Consider the following 25,707-nt stretch of genomic DNA (forward strand, 5'->3'; position numbering starts at 1 on the left):
GTTTGCCCTTTGCCAGTGATCCAGGATCTCTCCTGATTGCCATGAGTTGTCAAAGATGATGGCCAGTGGCTCAGCAATTACATCAGCCAACTCCCTCAACACCCTCGGGTGCATCCCATCTGGCTCATTGCCCTTGTATATGTCCACCTTTTCTAAATAGTCCCTAACCTATTCTTTCACCACTGAGGGCTGCTTACCTCCTCCCAAACTGTGCTGCCTGGTGCAGTAGTCTGGGAATTGACCTTGCCTGTGAAGGCTGAGGTGAAAAAGGCATTGAGTACTTCAGACTTTTCTCCATCCTCTGTCACAAGGTTGCCTCCCAATTCAATAAGGGACCCACACTTTCCCTGATCTTCTTCTTGTTACTGACATGCTTGTAGAAACTCTTCTTGTTAGCCTTCACACCCCTTGCTAGCTGCAGCTCCAGTTGTGCTTTGGCCTTCCCGCATGCCCAAAAATACTTTAATGCTCCACCATAGTTGTTTGTCCAAGTCTCCATTTTTTCCTTTTTGTGATTTAGTTTATTGCTAAGCCAAGCTGGTCTTCTGCCATAGCTTTGCTAGTCTTCCTGTGCATCAGGATGGTTTGTTCCTGCACTCTCAGTAGGGCTTCTTTAATGTACAGCTAGTTCTCCTGGCCCCATCTCTCCGTCAAACTGGCTTCCCAGGGGATCCTGCCCACGAGTTCTCTGAGTGAGTCAAAGTCTGCTTTTCTGAGGTCCAGGGTCCTTACTCTGCTGCTCTCCATCCTTTCTTTCCTCAGGATCCTGAACACAATCATCTCCTGGTCATTGCTGACCAAGTTGCCATCTACTAATACATTCCCCACCAATTCTTTCCTGTTTCTGAGCAGCAGGTCAAGAAGAGCACAGCCCCTAGTTGGGGCCATGCTCCAGCACTTGCACCAGGAAGTTGTCCCAAACACTCTCCAAAAACTTCCTGGATTGCCTGTGCACTGCTATATTGCCCTCCCAGAAGATGTCAGAGTGATTGAAGTACCCCATGAGAACCAGGACCTGTGATCAGGAAACTACTGCTAGCTATTTGAAACAAGCCTCATCCAACACTTCCTCCTGGTCTGATAGTCTACTGCAAACCCCCACCATGACATCACCCTTATTGCTCTCCCCTCTGACCCTAACACAGAGACTTTCATATGGCTCTTTTACATAAAGTATAAATCCTCCTCCTCTTCTTCCCTGCCTGTTCTTCCTGAACAGTTCTTACCCATCCGTGACAGTGCTCCAGTCAAGAGCTACTGTCTCTGTTATTCCAATCACATCATAGTTCTGTGGCTGTGAGGACTTCCAATTTTTCCTGCTTGTTTCCCAGGCTTTGTGTATTCATGTACAGGCACCTAAGGTAACTAGCTGATTGTCCTGATTTCTCAGGAATTATGAGAAAACCTCCCTTATTGTCCCCTCCTGCTTGTTCTTCCTCCAGGTCACCCACTTTCCTACTTACCTCAGGGCTTTGGTCTCCATCCCCTGGTAAACCTAGTGTCAATGGCACAATGAGATCTGCTCCTCAATTCCAATGACTGTGCCTCCTATCATGCCACACATACATGGCAGAATGTGCAATTCCGGAATCAGGGACCAGATCTCAATGGCATCATTACTACTTACCGGTGCACCTGGAGCCAGGGATCATGATCCTGGACTCCTCCTGCATCAGCAAACTGAAATCCAGGTGCCCACAGCCTGATGTGAACCAAAGCTATTCAATACATTCATTAACAACTTGGATGAGGGGGTGAAAAGTGGAATGATTAAGTTCACAGGCAATACCAAGCTGTGGGGGAATGCGAGCACACCAGAGGATTGGGCAAAGATCCAGGATGACCTTGACAGACTGGATTTGTGGGCAGAATGAAATCAGATGAGTTTTAACAAGGAGAAATGCAAGGTCCTTCATCTGGGTAGGAATAACCCCCAGCATAAATATACAATGGGCAGTGGACTACTGGCTAGCACAGCATCTAAAAGAGACCTAGGGGTCACGATCAACTAGAAGATGAATATGATCCAAGAGTGTGATGAGGCTGCCAAAAGGGCCAATAAAACTCTGGCATGCATCAGCTACTATGTAGCCAGTAGATCTGGGGAGGTACTTCTTCCTCTTTATTCAGTGTTGGTGAGGTCCCAGCTGGAGTACTGCACTTCAATAAAGATGTGGAAAAACTCGAGAGGGTAAAAAGAAGGAACACCTGTTTGGTTAAGGGCATGGAGGGTAGGCCCTATGAGGAGAGACTCTGGGAACTGGGCCTGTTCAGCCAGAGGAAGAGAAGGCTGAGAGGTGTGTTGATAGCTGCCTACAAGTACGTTGGGAGGGAACATCAAGAACTAGGAGAGCAAATATTCTGGGGGGTGGGCACCTCAAGGGAGGACAAGGGCATAATCTAATAGAGGGTAAATTCAGGTGGGCTATGAGGAAAAAGTTCTCCATAAGGGTCACCAGAATCTGGAACACACTCCCAGCAGAGGTGGTGCAGTCACCCTCCTTGGAGGTGTTCAAGATGAGGCTGGACAGGCACCTTGTCAAACTTATCTGAGCCCAATAACTTCCAGCTCACAGCAGGGGACCAGACTTGATGATCTGACAGGTCCCTTCCAGCTCTATGATTCTATGAAGCAGTTCCCAGGCAGGGAACCACAATCAGCTCTGGGACTTCACCGTAGTCTGGAACCAGCTCCAATTTGTCTCTAATCTACCACATATTCAATATAAGGCACTCTGGCCACATCTACACATTCATTAATTCACCTTAGATACAGCACATTGAATTCAGTACTTTCTTAATAAAGTACTAACTAAATGTGCAGTAACCAGAGTCACTTGACAGTAGTGCCAGCATAGTTATTTTGTGATGCTTATTGTGCATTAGCCTAATAACACCGTGCAGGAGGCTATTAGCACATTTTTAACCACCATGTTACTATGCAGTGTTATTAGGCTAATGTGCAGTAAGCATCTTGTGTAGACATGCCCTCTGAAAACAGTCACAAAAATGTTTTATAGCTTTTGTGGAATATTTTTGTGACTGGTTTCCCATTTTGTCACACCATTAAGTACTTGAATGTGTGTCTGGGTTACTATTTACAGCCTAACATATTAATTGCATCTTAAGTGTAACATCTGCTAGGGTGCTTAGTATAGCACTAGGCATGAAACAATAAGCTTGTCCAAGACAAAGAGTTTACAGACACAGGCTTACGATTTCCAGATAGCAGGTCTGTCGCCTCTACTTTTAGGAGGTGTATTATGACTCACTGTGCCTCCTTCTAGCACTACAGTGAAGCAGTGTAGATGTGCCACCAGAATGCTGACCCATGATGTTCTCAGCTGATTAAGTCAGAGTAAGAAGGTCTGTACAGCCCTGCACAGCACACAGTACTGTGGATATGCCAGCACTCTAGGCCAGTGGTTTCCAAACTATGTTCCATGGAGCCCCCTGGGGTTCCACAATAGGTCATCAGGGGTTCCACAAAAAGACTAGAGGTAATGGCAGAGTGGGCTGGGAGGCAGTGCACTGCCATTGCTGAGCTGGCTCCACATCAGTCTTCAAGGCAGAGGTGGGGGTTCCATGGCAGAAGTTTTATAAAAGGGTCCTGTGACTTTAAGATGTTTAAAAAACACTGCTTTAGGCAACCCTGCAAATCCCAGATTCTGTTACTCATGAAATCCCTGCGTCTAACAGGAATACTGAGGCCAAATTTCCTTGGTCTTCCCTGATGTCAGAAAACAGGAAGAGACTTTTGCCAAAGTTAATGCTGAAGAAGAATGCAATGGAAAACACAATAAGAATTTATGTGAGTTTATGGGAAGTAGAACAGCCTTTCTCCATCTTCATGCTCTTCTGCTTGGATCTGTTAACGCACTGATTACCAAAGTCTGCTGTTCACATACAGAGCTTCTGCAGAACTAGAAACAGGAACAGAAGGAGTAAAATTATTCTACTTAGGCTCCCACAGACATGGAGGAAATGTTCTAGCATCCTGAATATGAATGTAGGGCACATCTTCTCAGCTATCATGATGTCTGCTGCTACAGTCCTTCATGGAGATGAGGGTTTGTTTTTGCTGACTTGTTTTTACATTTGATTCTTTATATAATACAAAAGCACTTGGGGTCCTCTCTCTCTTAGAGACAAAGGAAAATAAAAGTAAGAATCCCTGCAGAGAAAAGTCCTAGCAAGAATGAAATTTATGCTTCACAGTTTGTTGTCATTGACTGCAGTCCCTCAAAGTCAAGGAGAATTGTCTTCCATAGCTGGCTCATTTGTGGGTCCAAAGATGGTTGACAAAGACATGAACGCTACATGCCCCCACAGGCTGGAGTGGGCATGGTGAGCTCCTGCAGGCAGCGGTGGCACTGTCAGTGGCAGGAGCATGATTGCAGCAAGTGATGAGTTCCCGCAGGTAGCCACAGCACTGGCGGCAGTGAGAGGAGGAGGCTGGAGACCACCCGCAGACACCGCTGGCAGTATCAGCAACAGCCAGCAGTGGTAGGGGACCACCTGCAGATGCCACCAGTGGTGTCAGCGGCGGGGCAGGGGACAAGCAGAGATTGCCCACAGGCATTGCCAGCATTATAGGAGGCGCTTTTTGCAGGGGATGAGCTGCCAATCCCAGGGGGTGTATGTGCAGCCATGTGCACCCACTATGTGTCGCCAATGACAAGGCCAATCCAGGATTGACAGATTCTATTGCAACTCAGGTACACGTTTCCATGTAGAGTTGGGTGGCTCTGGTTTCTTGGTTTAGACCATGACATGTTGTTTCTGCCACTTCCACTTTTTCTGTTGGCAGAGCTGTGCTGCTACCCAGTGAATCCATAGGTGGTGGATAGTGGAATGACCTTCAGGAAGGTTAGCTGTGAAAGAAGCAGGGATAACTCTGATAAATAAGCAGCCACAGACCACGCAGTGGTAGCTTCACTAGGATGTGGTGAGGACAGCAGATGATAATGCTCTCCCTCCCAAAAAGCCAAACATATCTTCTGAGGGTCCTGTGACATAACAAGTACAGGTCACCACTCTAATAAGCCTGTCCAGCCCCCAGCCATGGGTCTACAAGTCCTCAAAAGCAAAGCAGGTGGAAGAGGACATTAGAATTTCAGTGACTGCAAAGACAAATGAAGGCTGCAGCAGAACAAGCTCTCCAATTGTCTTGGCCTCCTTGCCATTGGATCAAGGTCCCTTTCCATCAAGAACTGTGTGGATACTGATGTGTAGCAGCTTCTCTATGATAAAATAAATCACACACAAGTATTTTCCATGAAAAGAGCTTTAGTTTGTTGTAAACATTACCTAATTATACTCCTCTTCCTTTCATACACTTACAAGAGAGTTTTTGTTAATGTCTGCAGACATTTCTTTCCAACTCTGTGCATAAAACTGAAGAGATACCTTAGCCTACAATTATGGCCCAATACAATAAATGTACAATTCTTCAAGATGTATCTTCTAAGCAATCACAACAGTATTTCTGTTTCAAAGAGTCTCATCAAATATATTATTCTGACACTTGAGCCCACCAATCTTCCCCAAAGAACAAACAATTTGATACATCAAAGAGAAGAATTTCAACATAAACCAAAGTTCACACACAAGGGAAATCACTAAGGAAACCAGATTTATGATTGCTGCATTATGATTAAATAGCTCTTTGATACATGTTGTGGAAAGGAATAAATATATTTGGCCATTTGTTAATGTAAGAAAAAATATGAAATTATAAATGAAACCTTACTCTGCAAAGTGCAATGTGTCACTAATGTCCAGCAAACCTACCTGTTTCAAATGAATTAAAATAGTCACACACAGTTTCAATCTCTTGTGATCTTTTTGGCAGGTAGCAAGTAATTATTTCTTTATCCTATTAGAAAAACTCACAGTCCCTTACATACCAGTTTTTTGAGCCTGGAGTCCATGTCAGCACTGAGGACTCCTCAGTAAGAGCTCTGTCTCCAGGTGAATCGGAGAGTACTCAAAGCTGGGGGAAGCCACAGGAGAGCAGCAGGGTGAGGGAAGGGAGAGAGAAGCAGTTTCTAAGTACACAGGACTAGAACGGGCTACAAAGATCAAAACTAGCAACTTGAATTGCACTTGGAAACCTGCTCAAATGCAGTGAGTGCATTTAGGGCCTGATTTTAAGGAGTGGATTCTGATATTGTGGGAGTAACCAATTTTCCAGAAAAGCCCACCCTCATCTTTCATACAATTTAGGCAGTAATCTCCATTCACAGGGCAAGCCTAACGAGGAGCTGGTAGCATGACACTGGTATCGTCCCGATTCTGGAAGGGGAGCTCCAAGATCTGTATACTGCTCCCAACTCCCAGTGAAAGGTCTTGGGATTTCTCTCATCCACCCTTCCCTCCGAAAAGGAAACTAGATGGGAGAGCACTGTGACAGAAGATTGCTTACCCTACAGGGCCACCTCAGAATCGTCAATGAAGAAGTGGAGGTGGGTGATTCCTCTCACTGCCCACAGTGGCAAACAAGGTATAGAAAGAACTAAGCCTAGAAGTAATTTAATCTGCAATGCACTGCTCATGTCTGTCCTGCTCTCATAATCATAGCAAGACTCCTCAAACTCCACTCTTTTAGACAAGCGCAATGAAATTTAGACTGATGTTCTGACTCTACACAGAGCCTGAAATTCAGTGATAGCATATGACAACTCTCACAGTAGTGTATATTTTGGTTAATGCTCAAATCCCAGTCATCCCAGCTGCCATTTCTGTTTGTAGAGAAAAGTGTGAAAATATGAATTCTTGTGGTTCAGAAAACCAAAGGTAAATAAAATAACCTAACTGTTATTGTGTTTTAAAATTTCCTGGTTTTGGAAGGCTGACTCATGATTTGAACATTTGGCTTGGGGCTTTGCAGGCAATATATCAGTGTGGGGGAAACTGCTGTAAGAGAATTTGTGCCTCTCTGACTAACAATATGAGAACCAAGAATTCAGTTGGGTTGGTGCAGAATCGTTCCCAAAAAAGCTAAATGAGAAAGAGAGATGGATTGGGCAGGAACTGTTGATGTATTAAGAGGATGTTTAAAGTCATGACTCCCCAGGAAATACTCTACAACCAAGTCAGTGATTGTGCTTTGTAGCTCTAGCAGCACATTCAATTAAAATTAAATAATAGAAAATAAATCTCAGTTGGTGAATTGCCTGGCTTGATGCCCAAGGAGGAAGTAGAGATGTATTGTCTGAACAATTTATGCTTATGAGCAATTCATGAAACTGAATTTCTGTAGATTCTGCACTTTCCACTAACAATTACAAAAACATATTTGGGTGAGAAGTCACTGTTCTAATTGAAACAAATTTTCCATAACAAATCAACCCTAGGTAAAATACATCTGTAGCTTATCAGAGTTTCACAGAATTTTTCTTTTAATGAAAAAAGTAAAGCATGATTCTCATTCATACTAGAGTCCCTTTACACTTTCCTGGTGTTATAAATAGGATTTAAAAATGTATTTAAAAAACCTTTCAAGGTTAAAAAAAGCTTCCCTAATTTGAAAAAAAAGGACTATCATTATGAGTGCATGATATAGCATGCTAGGAAATTAATTGAAAGAAAGGACAACCCAGTGGACAAACTGTCAGCCAGCTCCCCTCCCTCCCTGCTGGCATCCCAGCCCAGATCCATGGACCCCGGCTAGCCCATACCCCGTGCTCCTGCTGCCCCGCTTTAGGGCCTGCCAGTGCTGGCCCCATGACACTGGCACAGGCCGAATGCTTCACTCACTTCCACTCCCTGTCACTACTTTCCTCACTTGCCGGCCCACCCGCCAGCTGCTCTGCACCATGTGGCTGCATAGCCAGACTGTGAGGCTCAGCAGGTGCTGGCCTGGCCCTGAGGAATGGGACGATCCCTGCAGTCCTGCCCTGCCCCCCGCTCCGCTCTTTTACCTGAATTTTCCAGGCCAGCACAGGCACAAACAGCCAAAGGGTCACGGGCCAGAAGCCCCTGCTAGGCAGGGGCTTCCAGCTGGGGGGGTGGGGTGGAGTGGTGTGGGACTGGGCAGGCTCTGCTGTTGCAGGAGCCTGCCATGGCTTCCCCTGGGTCCTACCCCCCCACTTCCTGTCATATCTGACAAAAGCTGGGGACAGATAAATATTAATTTTCTAATTTTTTTAGGGGCCCCACAGGCTGTATAGAATGGCCTGCTGGGCTGGATTCAGCCCGCGGGCCATATTTTACCCAACCCTGTGCTACAGGGTGTCATTGGCCATTATGGCTGCTTCACATGCATCTTTGCTAACTGGGTGAGCAGTACCCACAATACCATGGTCCTCCACAATTTCACCCTCACCCATTTGGTAGAGAGAGAAGAGCATGCCCACAGGCCCCCCCAGCATCAAGATCTGTGGAGTCCTCATCCCTCTCCTCCTTATTAGGTATCTGGGCAACACACTCCTCCCTTGGCTCATGAAGCCTACATGGGGCACCTGGACCACAGGAATGAGCATTTAACTACCGCTTCAGCAGGTACCACATGACTGTGGAGTGCACCTTTAGCTGCCTCAAGGCACACTGCAGGGCTATGGGCAGACACCTCAACAGGACTAAGGAGTATTTCCTGTAGTTCATCCCTACCACTTGCATTCTCCACAGCTTCTGTGGCACCAATGGAAAATTTTTTAATAAGTCCTAGGTGGAGGAGGTACACTGTGCTGAGGAAGCATGGCATGCCAAGGGACTGCAGAGATTAGGGCCAAGCCGCTGTGTGCCCTGGCCAAGGCATCAGGGAAGTACAGAAAGATTATCTCCTGGCATGCAGGGAAGTGGGATGACACCTGGAGTAGGGTGGGAGGGGCTCAGGAGGCTGGAAACTCTGAGCAGCTGAACACCAGCCTTGGGCAGAGACTTGTGCACCAAGTGCCTCCTGTCACAGTTTTCCCAGGTATGGGGTTCATGGAGCTGCTTTTTTTCCAGCGGGCTTCACAAGGGGGCTGGGATTGGGTAAGGTACAACCACCTGGATACCAGCTTTAGCCAGAGGAAACAACTGATGCAGAAGAATATATTACTGGAAAGAGTTCCACCTAAGCTTACCTTTTCTCATTAGCAGAATAGTTTCCTTTAACAAGTTTAACATTCAACAGTTTTTATTAAGTCCCTCTTTCCATTGTGCAAAACTAGCAAATGAAGTAGGGATGCGGGCAGGAGGGAAGGGACGGGAAGAGGAATGAGATAACTTGGAAGAATGGTTAGGGTAGAAAACCAGGGTCTCGACAGTGAGGCAGCACCCTACATGGAAACCAAGAGGCAACTTGAGGGATGGGGAGGGGAGAGAAAAGAAAGGGAGAATAGATGCCCCAATTCCCTAAATCCCTGGAATGAAGACCAAGTAAAACTTAGTATAGACGGAGGACAAGCTGATGATCTCCAACCCAGTTTACTGCTGAGAGGGCAGTCAGGGTAAAGGTGGGAACTTAGCAGGAGTCAGCTCCATTACTGGAATGATGGGCCCCTCATCTTGCAAGAGACCCTGGCATCTTTATCCACAAGCCCTGGATCTAGTGTCCCTCTCTAGACACCCTGACCACAGGGTGCTCAAGGGGTGCCTCACAGGGGTTAGCAGGTCACTTTCCCTACTGGGGCTAGAGTGGTCCTGACAACCAGAACTACAGTCCTGGCGGGGAGACCAGCTCTTCTACAGGTCCCAGGCATGACAAGGAGGAGGACATCAGGGTCTCATGCCTTGTTTCCATGCTCTGTCCCCACAACAGTCTTACACAGTGGGATAGTCAGCTGTGGTCAGCCCTTTTGCTCAAAAGTCTCATGCTGCAGTAGGGATTTCAGGCCCCCAGCACTACTTTGGGGGCCTGCAGAATACCAGGACTGCTGCAGGTATGGCTGTACTGGGAAGGACTGCAGTGTCTGGGATAAGCCTGTGCTTGTACTCTGGGCCCCATGATCCTAGTTGGTCCACTCTCTCCCCACCCCCCACCACCCCTCCTGCCCCCAGTGATGGTGTGGGTAGGTATTCCTCCTGCCACCAGTCACCTGGGTCCTGGAGTCATGGGCCCCACCCTTCCTGTCCCTAGTCCTTCTTTCATTCCATGTGCCATGTCCTTGTTCATAGTTATTAACTTAAGGAAAAAGTTGCATTTCCTAAAATAGAATCTAAAGATGTGCAATCAGCTTATATGTAGGATTGATCTATAATCAAAACAATGTCTTCTACAACGGTACAGGGTAAAGTCAAATGGCTCAGCTAAGGGGCTCAACAGTAACCACCTGTTGTATATTGTGTTTAATGCAGTAGTATCATTATAGAAGGTACTGCTTGGTGATGCCCTTAGGATTAGAGGTTGTCCTGTAAAAGCTGTCACTGTTTTGCCTGCTGCATCTTGGATGCTGACTACAAAGAAAGGCTGATAGAATTGTTTGTAATTCTAAAGGAAAAGGAGACTGTTACAAGAACAAGTCTATGGCATCTGCACTCCAGCCTCCCACCCCTGTGCCAGTTCAGGCTCAATTCATCTATGAACTACAGTGATCTGTGCAGATCAAAATAAGGGGGAAGAGGGAATTTTGGGACCAGGATATTAATGATAATACCTATGAACAAAGGTGATCAGAGTACCAGCAGTATCATAAATAGGTTAGGGAGATAGTTTGTAAAAAAAAAAAAAAAGAAAACAGATCAAAGGACTGTGGGATTTTTTAATGAGCTCACAAAGCCAGGGCCTTGGGTTTGACATTTCCTCAGAAAAGCAGCTATGTCCCCTAGCCCCATGCTGGGGCATTGATTCAATACTGACTTTGAGGGAAGAGTGCCATCTACTGAACCACATGGTGTTTCTTTAAGGTCTACTTTTCGAGAACTCAACCTAACTGGCTTAAGAAATCTAACAAGGTCACAGAGAAAGGTGATAGAGCTGAAACTTAACATTATAGCTCAAGATTAAGGAGAAATCCCTTTCTCTCCCATGCTTTTCTTATACTGATATTTAAGTAATGGGTCTATTCAAATTTCACAAAAATGATTCAAGAGTTCCCACATGTTGTGTGAAAACAAGTCAGTCTCTCTCTTATTTCCTGCTCTATATATCAAATTCTCTCTCATTGGTTAAGCAAAATAGTGAATAAACGTATTTGCAGTAGTTGGATTATTTTTAAGAGCAATTAATTCAAGAACTATAGATGCCCCAAACTCTCAGCAACCCTGCAAAGAAATCATCCTTTTTAATAAAGAATGAGAAATTGATCTATTCTTTTATTAGGTGGGAAACGTATTACATCTGCATAGCAATGTTCATATTCATTAAAATAGTAACCTTAATCGGGCTGCGAAGGTGCTACATAATTTTTCAAATTCCATTATAATGAATTAGCTGCTTGGCTATTAACATGCTTCATGTTTAAGAGAGATACTCCTAAAGAATCAGAGTTAGCCATTTCTATAACCTGACCCAGGTTATAGAATTATGACATAATTTTAATTATTTCAATATCTAAGTGTTATAGTTTCCTCTTTCAGAAGCCATCATCAACACAGAGTAGAATTAATAAAACCCATATGAAGCATTACACCTACCATCTTCAATATTCCAGATTGCATTTAAAATCATCTGGATGGTATTCAGTTTGTAATGTCCCAGAAGTACTTTCAGATAGAACTTTCTTGTTCTGAACTCATATAAAGGAAACCACATCTGGTTTCTGTATTTTCTCAGGAAAAGAAAAAATGAAATATATATAATTTAAATGCATGGATTAAACATAAATCATTCCAATATGTTTACCTTTGAGAGAATTACAAACCTGAAAACATGTTATAAGAAAAGCTACTCCAGTCATGGAAAAGGAAAAAAATCACTTCTGATACAGTCAAGAATACTGTAGTAGATACATCAGTCTGACCCAGGTGACCCAGATAATAGAAGGTAATATTATTTTATCATTCCTGCAGTGTGATTCAACTCATCTCTAGATAGTTTGACTCCTTTGAGCTTAGGCTTCCTAAAAGACACTCAAAGAAGAGCATACTCTAGTTAGCCTCTTCTTCCCCAGTTCCTGTCTGTTGGAATAGAAGTATAATAAACCAAAAACAAGTGCTCTGTCAAGGTGAGGGAAAAGGGGAGTGTGTTTCGATGCCTTAAGAATCACTGTTAACAGGATTCCACTACAGTGATAATTATTACAGTGATTTCTATTTCAGATGCAGACTGAAGTTTGAAGTGTTACTTAAACCAGTCTGTTCTGTTTAAAACACCTAGTTTTTTAAATTGCATTTCAAGTCATCCCGAACAAGCTATTCTCATAGCTCCAACAGATGTTAACTAAAAAAAAAGAAAGAAGCTTATAAATAGTGGAAATTTGGACAAATAACTAGGGAAGAATATAAGGGCATTGCTCAGGCATGCAGGGATGAATTCAGGAAGACCAGAGCATAATTGGAGTTGCAGCTAGCAAAGGATGTGAAGGATAAGAAGGGTTTCTCCAGGTATGTTGGTAGCAAGAGGAAAATTGGTAGCAAATTGGAAAGAGTCCAGCAGAGGGTGACAAAAATGGTGAGGTGTCTGGGGGACATGACTTATGAGGAAAGACTGAGGGAACAGGGCTTATTTAGTCTAGAGAAGAGGAGACTGAGAGAGGACTTAATAGCAACCTTTAACTACCTGAAGTAGGGTTCAAATGAGGATGGAGCTAGACTTGTCAATGGTGGCAGATGACAGAAGAAGCAATGGTCTCACGTTGCAGCAAGGGAGATTTAGGAAAAAAATTGTCACTAGGAGGGTAGTAAAACACTGGAAAAGGTTACCCATAGAGGTGATGGAAGCTCCATCCTTGGAGGTTTTCAAAACCAGCTAGACAAAGCTGAACTGGGATGATTTCATAGACATTAGGGATGGAAGGGACCTCTGAAGATCATTGAGTCCAGCCCCTGCCCCAGGAGCAGGAAGTCAGCAGGGTCATAGACTCCCAGCAAGATAAACATCCAAATTTCTCTTGAAGGCGCTCAAAGTAGGTGCTTGAACCACCTTCGATGGCAGTCTATTCCAGACCTTGGGGGCTTGGACTATAAAGAAGTTCTTTCTTATGTCCAGCCTGAAACAGTCCTGAAGGAGTTTGTTACCATTTGATCTAGTTGGGGTTGGTCCTGTTTTGAGCAGGGGGTTAGACTAGATGACCTCCTGAGGTCCCTTCCAACCCTAATTTTCTATGTTTCCGTGATACTATTATCTGTAATGTTTGACTAGGACTTGTGGAAAACTGGTTAAATGTTTTCTGTTATTTTACATGAAGAACTTTTATTTGAAATATCTTTAGGGTTTTTTGTGTGTGAAATTGACATGTGTCCATCTCAAAAGCAGAATAGTAATTGGGTCTAAGTAGCACTTACACAGCTAACATCCTTATGTGCATCCTACTCTATCCTGCCTAGCTAGCTAGGAAGTTATGTATTTTTGTAAGGGGTGGGTTGGAAGAGAATGGCGTGCAACCCCTAATGTCACTCCCCTTGTTCTGTGGAAGAGAATGCTACAAAATGCATCCATCTTCGGAAGGTCAGTGAGACCCTCTCAGTGAGGATATAGTGGAGCTGGCAGCCACATTGAATGTACTACTTGGTTTGAGGGAAGAGAAGAATTCTGTCCTAGCAACCATGTCAGTCTGAGTGCAATAGTTGAGGCCCAGAGGTGTGTTCTAAGAAAACTCTCTGTGAATGGGGGCAAGCTTCAAAACAGACCGTCTATTGAAAACACTGATTCATCAGAGCTGTGTCAGCTCTGGCTTCTTATGCTGGTAGACAGGTAAAAGCAAAACATTGGTCCAGCTTCCCAGGAACTAGGAGGGTGAGGGGAAATTAAATTACTGTTCTCTCAACCAGAGAGGCATGCATTCTGCTCAGAATGTCCACTAGGGAAAAGAAATAGCACAAGTGTGTTGGATCCATTCAGAGGCTCCAGAGAAGGTAGATTCAATCTGCTGCTACCTGGAATACTAAGAGTACCTGGGACAGTAAAGCTGATTAGTAGCATATTCACTACCAAAGAGCGATATAATGTAGACATGCATATATTGTGATTTTTACATTTGTTCATTTGTTGTTTGTTGTGAAATAGTGCACACAGGTAGGTTTATGCAAGAGTTCCATAAAGGACAGAAATCTACTTAAAGGAGATGTGTATTTTATGTATCTTGGTTCTATATAGCACTTTTTTAAGACACAAGGGTCATCAAAAAAGACTGGCTGGTTAAAAAGAAACTGAAGGGAACCTTTCAGTTCCTAACCATTGATTCAATCCTGTCCAGTGTGCTAACAAGAAAGAATCATCAGCATTTGACTGGTCTTTCATGGCTTATCTGAAATGATGTGATACTGTGAAGGGGTCTATGTTGTAGCTGTGTTGGTCTGAGAAACAGAGATACACAAAGCTGTTGGTACAGAGGTGATAGCTTTTATTAGACCAACTATTTAGCTGATATAATAAAAGATATCACCTCTAAACTGAGAGCTTTGTGATACTGTGAACACATTTCCTACAACTCAGAACATACTAGCTTGCACCCATTCACCCCTTCAGTAGAGACATGAATGGGTGAACAGGAATGGAGAGAATATTATCCTCTAACCCCTAAAGCTGGTCCCTATGAAACAAGAATTAGAAAGGATGAAAGGGCAATGTAGAGGAAACCTTTGCTGATGCCACTTTTGGAGCCTATGAAATGAGTAGACCTAGCACTAGATGCATTGTGAAGGAAAAGCTCCCATTCAATGCAACGACGCTTGAAAGCACCCATGCGCCCTTCACTTGATGTGGTGTGTGGATTATAAAAGAAGACATCGCATTCCATTGCTATCAGTCTAGCACCTCTCAAGAGTAAGGAATTCACTTTAAAAACCAATAACAAACCTCCCACTGTTCAGCAATCCCTAGGCATAGCGGGATGTATTCAGAAGAGGATGTCAGCTTTAATTTTAAAATGTATCTTATTTTTGTTCCTTCCTGTCACAGTTTTGTGGCCATTTATATACATTCATCTTCATTTTTCCTGCAACAGTGCCTTGATTTTTAAGTTCCTTAATTCTCATTAGGGTTCATGGGAGTTAATAGGTTCAGATCATAATATCAAGGACTTGCATGTAAATAAGTATTTATGGACTTTTAAAAATGAAATTATGCAAATATAATTCAGAAACTCATAAAAAGATGTATTATTCACCTCACAGTTTCTATTGTGTGCATCTTTTTTTAAAGAGTTTTAAAAATTGGTATTATGGACTCGACAGAGCATAACAGCTCCAGTAGAGTCATCACTATCTAATTATGTAATACCACATGTATTCACAATATTCCTAAAATGAACATATAGACTTTTGCAGCAAGAAACCCCACAAAAACAGCTACTCAAGATGTACTGAAGTTATTTTTCAAAGATATATAGTAATTCAAATCAATCAACATTATACAAGTGTCAAAACCATAAGAGACTTAACCCTTGCCAGTATTATACTTAAGGAAAACTCTTTTTTTAATGACACTACATATATATAGGGGCAGATTCTCACCTGCTCCAGAGACCTTGACCTCTACAATCCCTTACTATTTTGAAACAAGCCTGCTGTTTTTGTAGGCTGAATTCCATTGAGGTCCCATAAAAAAAAATCTACTCAGTTCTTAAAGAGATCAAGAAAAATTGTAGGCAGCAGGAACGTAGTTTTAAAAATTAATTGATTTGATACTGTGGATGGAATCATGGGCCACTTACTGTTTTCAAAACTGTTAAGTAATGACAATAGTAATTCACTTCTGGACTGATAGCCTGGGAAGCAATATTGAGTACTGAATACCTGTAGTTAATGTTAGCAGATCACCATCCCTACAAAAGTACATTTTTATTGGATAAACTAACACAATGGTAAGCACAGATGTTATTTTTCTCACCAGAAACCTCAGAATAATGCCACAGAGAGATACATTTTCCACAGGAACTAGCAATATTGGGTTCCAACTCGGTAACTTTAAAGGGGCCTGATTTCCCCAAGAGGTCCCAATTTGGATGTGAAAAAAATTGAGGCTAGGCAAAGTGACTAAATGCTTTCAAAGGTTCAGGTTCTGTTGTATCTCTTAACAGCTTAAGCTGAATACAGTTAAAACATAAACTAAACTAAGAGCCATCCTCTAAGGGTGCAGTGTCAAATTATGCATTCCCTGCCTTCTTACGGTACAGTGGAGAGAGAGTAGTGTGAGCCCCTCTCCCTAGGTAAATATGTGTTTAATGGCAGCCTGACTCTCTCTGGGCAGTAGGAACTGCAAGGTGTGATGGTTATTCCTTCAAGGGAATATGCCTCCATAAGACAAGAGGAAGGCCAGGACCATAATTCTCCTGCAGACTGCAAAGTGTCAGTATGAATGCTATGACAAGTGCAGATTATTGTTTTCTTTAAGTGAACAAGTCCAACTGCTCACCTCTCACCACTTGGCTCGTAAAAGATGTCTGTCCTTACAAATGCTTCCTGCAAATGCACTAACCACTTCTACTTTGGCATAGTTATGCTTTCCTAAGAGACATCATTTAGCTCTATATGTATGTGGCATAAAGCAAAAATAGATCTTCAGATAATAAGATAATGGATGCTGTGATAATCACACTGCTCAATTATACAACACATAAAATGCCTAATGCTATAAGAATTAACTCCCTTCCATGTTAAATTAAGGTTACTAAATATATATTATACTTCTTCAAACTTCTCAGTGTATGTCAGAGTAGCAGCACTATATTTACAGATAAGATGACATTTCTACTGTAAATTCTGCTTTCAACCAATTATAATGTGAATAAATTTTCAAATTCCTTTTTAACTGTAATTTGCTTTCAACACAGATTTTATTTTAGGGTTTTTTACCATTAATTACATAGTGTTTGGCAAGCCTCAGACTGGAAGACACACAAAGGAATCCTGGAGTCTTAATCTGAATCTCCATGTCTGTGAGGGAGAGCAAGTCCAAAAAAAGTAGACAAGGCACTGATGGGATTCTAGGTAAAGGCATAAGATTTCGAATTGCCAAGAAGTCTACATACAGCGTTACAGGATCCAGGTCAAGATTTCTATAACCACCAAGCAAAAACTGATTTCAGAGCATTCCAAATTAGCACAAGATTTTTCACCAATTTTTTTCCCTTCTGATTTTTCACCACTTGAATTTTAGATTTTTGAGAAATCTGGGGAGTCTAAAATTTATTGTAAATGACTGAAAATGCAAACAATCACTTTCTCAAAAAACTTAAACAAAGCTTTCCCTCCAAAATATATGACCCAATCCATAGTGTGGCTGAGGGCCAGGAGGGCCTAAATTCTAATCTGAATTCTAATGGCGGGGGTTAACCTTTAGGGTTATTAACTAGGTCTGACTGGGAATTTTCCAACATGGTATCTTCCCATGGAAATAGGGTGATAATCCAACAAAAAAAAATTCACAACAAAATTGATGACATCTACAAACCACTAAGTCAAAAGAAAAACTGAAGACGTATTTTGACAGAAAAAACGTTTTGAATTTTTGTTTCAAAACAAATTTTCATTTCAATTTTTATTCTGTAATACACAATAAGAAGAAAAGAAATGTTTCAATTTTATTTAATGAAAGTGTTTGAAACCTGTCAAAAATTGTTTGAAAGATTTGTTTAAAAGGAAATTTCTAAATTATTGTCTTCATTTTTCCTCCATTTCAGAGCAGGAAAAAAAAAAATCAAACTTCATAAAAGTTAAGCAGCATGTTCAGTAGTATAAAGCAAGTATGCATTTAACACAAGATTAGAACTTAGATTTATTGGTTACCAGTCTGACATGGAGTCCACAAGACCTCCTATTTCTGGATAAATTATTTAAATGTATTTTTTCTTGTTTTCCTAACAGTAAAATGGAGACAATCATACTTTTTCATCTATCAGGATTGTTGATGCTACAGTCAGATGGGAGTGCAGCTACTACAGAAATATATAAGTTAGCTACCTTAGGGAGTGCTAATAGTGTGGTTGCTAATAGTGTGGTTGAAACAGCATGAAGTTCATCATGACCTGTATATCTATTCAGCCTGTAGGTCAATTTTGCAGCCTGCACATACCTACAAAGGGCTATAAAAGTCCATTTAAAATGCTTTTGCATTTCACTTATGGTTGAAATCATTTTTCTATTTTACAAAATCAGTTGCCAACTGAAAATATGTTATTTTTACTTACAATCTACAAACTTTTTTACTGATAATTAAACTTTTTTACTGATGTGTTTACTCATATATATTTGACATAATGTAAATGTAACCCTTCTGTCAGGCCCTGGATGGCAGTACTAGGGGTCTGGTTCAAATTTAGGGGATTAACATGAACCATAGTAAAAAGTTTGCAGATTATCAGTGTTTTAAAAAGTCTTTAGTTGACAATCCTGGTTAACTTCAGTAATAGTTTTATACCATTTGTCCCCCACTCTAGGGTCCCCTACTAACCCGCACACCCTGAAATCCCCAATCACACCGCACATCATACTACCCTCTCAGCCTTACCCCCACTGGCCCTGCTCTCCCTGTCATAGAATGTATCCCTCACCTGCTGCCTCTGCTATGTCCTGCCCATGCAGCTCTGTCCCAGTTGCACCACCTCCTTCCCTGCTCACTTGTGAGGTAAGCCGATATTAAAGACAGGAAACAGTCAAAGGGAAAGAGTGGCAAATCATGGTTGGGAAAGGGAAAGGGGACTACTACAAAGGATGACCACAAAACCCTGACAAGGGATCCCTGAAGTGTGCTGAACTCCCACTCAGAAACTACCTGGCACTACACTGCTCCATCTGTCCAGAAAGCTCACTGTTTCTTTTCTTTTCTTTTTATTCTTTTATGGATTTTCCTCATGGACTTTATGGACAAGCATTTTTGCCCCTTTTTTTTAAAGCAATTAAAAGCAAGCCTTAACTTTAGGGAGAGTTGGCAACTCTGCACAAAATGTTCAAAATGGTTTAATGATTCCTCAGTAGGTACTATGACCAGTAACTTATGCATGATAATCTCTCTGGATTGTCATTACAGTTAAAATTATTTATATTTTAAACCATGCATATTCATGCAACATTTATGAATATTTATAGCAAATAATTGTGACAAACATACTTCTTAATAAATATTAGAGGGCAGAAAATCCTTGCGAATTGGCAATCTGAAAAATGAAAATCACTGCATTAATAATACTTAATTAGATCATTAAATATTTATTAAGGACTTTTTATAGCATGCTTTAAAATGTATTTCTGTGTAAAATTCTGTAAATGTTCATATCAGGCTAATACAGAAAATGTGTACTGAATGGAAACATCCTCAAATGTCTCAAACATTACGTCTCCAACTTAATTCAGGGGATCAGAATTCAGAATTGTTTTTCCACATCATGATCAGCTTAGTCCTTTTCTGTGTGGTATTCAGTGTCACCAGGTTGCACCTGGGAGAGCTGGTAAGATGAGGACAGCAATAAGCAGGCAACAACTGGCCCTAGCTGTTGCCAACAACTAATTCTTCAGATCACAGGTAAACAGCTCTATATTCCAGTTCTTCCAACAGCAACCTGGAAACAACAGCTAGTTGAAAACAACTAACTAACCCCAAACTTAAAGTGGGAATTACACTGAAGAATTAGCTGGCTAAATGAAATTCCCAAGTACTAAGGCCATCTGCTCAGAGATTATTTAGTCATTACACAGCCTCAGACCCTGTAGATTACCCAATATTTCCAAAAGCTCCAAAAGCCGTAACAGTAAAAACATCCTTCCATCTGTAATCAGGCAGAAGACTGCACCTCAGTCTATGGGACAAAACCTGACCATCGTGATTTTTGCAATAGTAACCTCTATCTATAAGTTTTATTATCATCACTTACTGTGTTTGGAAGGAAACTGCATACACTGAAATAACTGCAACTGGTACTATATCTAGCAGCCAATCTGCTCAGTAACAGGCCATCAACAGATGTTTTGCCATCTACACAATCTCCCCACTGAAAGACTGTCCTTATAAGCAAAGCTATTTACATGAAGTGTAGTTGCTTGAGCACAAACTTCCTACTAGAATGTGCTGAACATCAGGGAAAGCAGGAGAGCACAGGACAGAGAGCTTTCATCTATGATAAGACAAGTCTGTAGAACTCATTCCTGCAAAAAACAAGAATGACCAATGACCTCCCCTTTCAGAATGAAAAGCAAATCACATCTTTTTAACTTAGTATCCCTTCAATTGGTTCTTCTCACACACTCCAATAGATTAATCCAGTTGGTATTTTGCACCTAAGAAAGAGGAAAGGAAGAGATTAGTTTTCATCTGATGTTAAGCACCTGAGGGGTGTTCAGCTTATTATTATATGGTCCTTAGGAATACAAGAAAATGCAAGAGAAAAATCCATTTGTGAGTGCTTGTGAAATAGTTATGGTCCTTAATGTTACTGCAAAAAATGAAGCAATGAAGCAAGCTGGGGTTGTGCAAATTAATGCACTTATATAAGATTCAACAGGGAGTTATAATTCTTGCAGAAGAGTTTGCACTTCAGCAAGAATTTTGTAATCAGTATCAACATGAGAGAGAATTCACATGTTAGATCTGCACTACCTTTTTATGTATTACTGCAGTCAAGTTGTTTTGAAGACATGGGGAAGGAACTGTGCAATGGGATTTGGCAAGTCTCTCTGTTTGGAAACATTGAAAGAGCACACATCTGAAAGATGTGCACAAGCATCTTAGTGTAGAAACTGAAGACACCGCGTAGCCAAGATTCTTGCCAGCTACCTCGTCTCCCAACCAGACTATCAAGTTACCTTCTGCAATAAAGTACTTATTGAACATACTGTAGGATTGTATCTTATATTGTCCTCCTTTCCCATAAGACATATAAGATATTCTGAGGGCTCCCAATTTAATGCAATTCTAAGGTTGTGGAAAGGACTGCTGAATTTTAGTTTGGATATGGGTCATCTATTATTGCTGTTATTACTATGACTATTGAAATTAAAGTGCATTTATTTTTCTGTAATTATTGGGCTTATGAGAATATTTGGAAAAGGCTTTCTCAGACATGGTCAGAAAATAATATAGGCTATAACATTTCATGTGGCCATGAATGCACTTAGAAACCAAATTTTTAACCTAGTGGTTTATGAATTGACACAACACTCAGGTGATGAATAGCAGAAGGACTTGCTTTAATAACTACCAACAAGTAACAAAACTAAATGACAGAAAAAGACTTTCCCAGTACTTAATAAAATGAGCTGTTAGTCCTTTATATTATCTTAGCTGCAAAGAAAACTTGACCTAATGCATGCAGAAAGCAGTTCTTGTACAGCCTTAGTGTGGATACTTCACTTATGGCTGGGTGGTGTAGGATGCCTCTTAATCTTCCCTGGACTGCACAGACATGTTGGTGGCAGTTCTGTCTTGCTTTTTATATTGTTTTAATTGTATAGCTTCAAAGCATTCCTTCTTGATAGTTGGGTAATCAAAGTCCGAACAAAGCAGGCAAGGCCAAAATTAACATATTACAATTGTGTCCTGTTTGTGTGTTTGTGAAGTTTGCAAGCTTTTGATCAGTTTGGAATAAAATAAGATGGATATTGACTGAATAAGATACCTTTAGGAAGTTGATCACACAATACCAGTTGTCAGTAGTTATTTGAACAATGGAGCCTAATAAATAGCTGCATCAAATGCCTTATGGAGATAGTGAAGATCAGAGACTGTTGGATGCAGTAAATATGAGTTCTAGGAAAATACACTGGTTTAGCATAATAAACATTTAGAAATTGACTGCCTAGTTTGAGAAATATGTTTTAATTAATAAATGCAAATGTGAGGCAGGGAGGATCAGAGAATAGGTGTGAGGTAGGTTAGAAGCAGTCATGTAGACTAATTTAGCATAAAACTTTAGAAAGTTATTGGATGTTTGCTTTGGGAAATGTGCCTTAATCAAAGGGGAAACATGTTAACCAGGGTATATTTACAGTGATGTTTTCATCGCACTTTGGCTTTTCTTGTCTCTTACAGGCTTTGCTTTGAAGTGGATATTTTAGTTCTTTTGTTTTCTTTAGTGACACTTGGCTCAGTTGAGATGTAAATGTAGGTTTCTCCCCAGGTCACTTGGTTTTCTGGCTTGTTCTCTGAGTCTTCTTACATTTATGTAATGAGTGTGTTAGGTCTCTACCAGTACTTTTAACCATCACTTGTTTGTTTGTTTTTAAGGCTCAGGTGTGTAGAAGGTTGAAGACTGTTATTATCTTATGGCATAGGTCTGGTATTGGGTACCGCAGGGCTCCACTCTCTCTTACACCTAATGGGTTGCAAGCTATTAGCAGAGTTTGATTTTCTAGTAGCAGTCTTGTTACCACAACCCAGCCTTGCCCAAGCCATTGCCTTGCATTTCTCTGCAAAAGACCCTGTCCAAGCTCTCACAGTTTTCATATGCAGCACTGAAACTGAGGGATACCTAATGTTTTACTCTGTAGAATTACTCCATTTCCAGACAAAAATAAGGCCTATACAAGTGAGTAAAATAAAAGATTGGCAGCCTAATTTTCAAACTCCTAATGAGAATTTTGCCTGATTCAGATTCTTTTACAAAATCCTCTGTCCAAATTGATGAGATGAACTTATATCCCCAGCCCTCAAGGGGAAATACACTTTTTAGTTTTTAGTTAGAAATATCAATCTGCTTAATTCAGATGAAGTTAAGGATTGTGGCTGCTGTCTTTTTTTCTGAAAAAGACTTTACACTGAGCCAAATCATATTTTTCCTATTGTGAGAAAAGCTGTTATACTTAGTCATAGGCAGTGGAAGTGGGGTGGTTAACGGGGCTTAGCCTCCCCAAACGCGGGGCAGTGGTAGGGCTGCAACGCAGCCTGGCCATAGGCTTCTGATAGCTGAAGCAGGGTTGAGAGGGACAGGTAGGCAGCAGTAAGGGAGGGAGTGGGGCTGGAGCAGTCTGGGGCAAGTGGGGGGGCAAGCACTGCACAGCTGGCATATGCAGCACTGAAACTGAGGGATACCTAATGTTTTACTCTGTAGAATAAAGCCGTGACTAAGCCATGAGCAGCTCATCTGGGGGGTTCAGCTCCTGCTGCTACACCCTGGGAGGCATGGGCGGGGTGCATGCCCCTGGACCTGCATGAGACAGGATGTGCTGCCACTGCGGGTTGGGGCTGCAGTGGCAGCACTAGGAGAGGGCTACGGGGGGTAGGGTGCAGCCACCCCAAAATTCACTGTAGCCCCCTCAGTCCCTCTCCCAGTGCTACTGCAACCCCCCACCCCCCACACACAGTGACAGTCCACCCTGTCCCATGCCCCCCATGCCTTCCAGGATGCATGTAGTAGTGGGAGCCACCACCTGCTCCCTGCAGTCCCCAGATGAGCCGCAACTTCATCCAATGCCCCACCCCGACTCAGACACGACAGGCATGGGGGTCCCAGGGTCTCCATCCCCTCCAGCCCAGCAGCACAGCCCAGGGTGGTCCACTCCGGCCCCTGGCTCCAGGCTCCCCAGGTGGTGTGGGGCCGGGACTGGTATAGGGAGGCAGCTGGAACTGGTATGGGGTTGTGGGGTCATGGAGTCATTGGCACAGGGCGTGCAAGTGCCAGGCAGTGACCCTGGCCATGGGGAAAGTGGTAGCCACATGAGTGCAGCAGGCCCTGGCCCTGATCCCAATCCTGGATTGGCTCTGCTCCCTCTCAATCCCTTCCTGGTCCCAGCTCCAGCCCCACTCCCTCCTCCCACCCCCATGTCCCTTTCCCCTCACCCCTCCCCTTCACCTGCAGATTTTCCCATCTGGGGGGAGCACACACACATACATGCACACATACTCAGCCCCTGCCCCACCACCCAAAAAAATTCTCCTTCCGCCTATGTACTTAGTTAACACTTCAGGCACAAAGTTTAAAAATTGGGGAAAATAGTGTTAACTTAGGGATGATACCTAATTAGACTACCACAGTACTATTTCAAGGAATGGAAGGGAGCTTACATATGTTTTTGCCACTGTAAGAATTTCAACTGCACTGATTTTTTTTTCCCATCCACTTCCCAGCTTACTTCAATCTCAAGTGTCTGTACCATTCAGGGGAGGTGAAGATCATATTCAGCTTTGAGAACTGCTGTATGTAGAGAGAAAAAGCAGAGGGAGTAACAATGGTTTTAAGAGGTCAGCTTTTCTTTCAGGAGTTGTTCTTCTGTAGGACTGATTTATGTCTACAGGGAATTGCCCACAAAAAATCCCATTTCCTATGGAAAATTTTTCTCTCTCTGTTGTGCTGCTTCTTAATTAACAAAGAAGGCTGGCATGTATGTAATCAACCTACACAAAAAAGTATAAGAGCAGCTGTGAATATATCTAAATGAGAAAGGATGTGATGGACTTCTAAACAAAGATGTGACAGATTTGCTGGAGGGAAAAGAAAATAGAAAGAACCAAAAAGAAAGATTACAACCCAACAGGATTTTCTCATGTGGCATTCTTCTCTCCTTCCTGTTTCATTCCACTAAAACATAGGATAGATGCCCGAGATGCATCAAACTGTCCAAGTATAATTTAAATAGGCAGGGAACAGACATGCCCACCAGTTTCTGGTTAGTGCAGCCATTTTATTACCTGCCCACAAGTTTCCATCTACTGTGTAAAATATATTTCTTTAAGTTGCACTATATCTAATGGCATGAAGTGGGGTTACATTCTGTAAGAATGACTAGTATAACTGATACAATATCCTTCCCTGCCTCTGTAGTGAACAGAAGTCACTCAACCTATCCTGCTTTATAATTTGGTGCTCAGGTCCTCAGGTACTTTTGGAATCTGACTGTGAATCCAAGCTATTCTTTTCCCAATACTATGGTCATAAAGGAACTAGAGGGGCACTGCTGGAAACCAAAGGCAAGCAACAATTTCCTTTCCACTTTCAAATACATTTTCAACAAAGTTTATAATTCTAACCAGCCCTGTGTAGTTTCACACAAAGAACGTAACAGTTCAATTCAGTCACAAAAATCTAGGAAGTATTTTTAAAAGCTAAGGAAATAGGCTTTTCTTTTAAATAGAAGAAACTGATTTGCTCTTTGTATTTTTAGAAGAAAAGCTGATTGTGGTGGGTTACTATGAAGTTATATTTATGATCCTGTCTGTGCTGCCCATCTCTGCAAGAAGGGGAGGAAACAACAACTGAAATAGTTATGAAAGTAAATACAGTCCTACAGTATATCCACATTGGCATGACTCCAGATTATAGAGATACACCAAAGACAGATTTAAAGTAGTAAGTTTGACTACTGATAGCAGGGGGCCCACACCTGCAAGAAGCACAGAACAAACTAGCTGACTGAATACCTGCTTCACAGATGGGGTTTTTCAGCGCACACTGAACCTCAACCTGTTGTGGCTAACAAAGGTTCACATACAGGCATTCAGTTTCTACTGGGAGAACTTCTACTGGCTGCCCTCCCAGTAGAAACCACAAATGTACAGATATTCAGGATTTTTCTCCTAGAGCCAAAACAACCACTCCAAGGGAAAAAAAACCCCAAGAACAGCTAGGGTTAAACCACTCTCAGGAGCATTTCTCCTGGGAAAGTGAATGTTTTTACACATACCTTCTAAGAGAGGCCACACCACAGTGTCCTGGAATCCCATCATGCTTTGCCCCCACCCTCATCCAGGAGTCC

At 42.1% G+C, this 25,707-nt stretch overlaps 1 long non-coding RNA gene across 1 annotated transcript; it reads right to left on the reverse strand.

The window, feature by feature from the left end:
- Positions 1–362: 362 nt before the first annotated feature.
- On the reverse strand, positions 363–18,367 carry LOC109316132. Its single transcript, XR_002102718.1, has 3 exons — positions 18,282–18,367; positions 8,530–8,535; positions 363–373 (listed from the first exon to the last, which is right to left on the reverse strand). It is a non-coding gene; the product is annotated as an uncharacterized LOC109316132 (long non-coding RNA).
- Positions 18,368–25,707: the final 7,340 nt, after the last annotated feature.

This window comes from Crocodylus porosus, unplaced genomic scaffold, assembly GCF_001723895.1.
Source record: "Crocodylus porosus isolate Cpor-Errol unplaced genomic scaffold, CroPor_comp1, whole genome shotgun sequence".
Taxonomy (NCBI): domain Eukaryota; kingdom Metazoa; phylum Chordata; order Crocodylia; family Crocodylidae; genus Crocodylus; species Crocodylus porosus.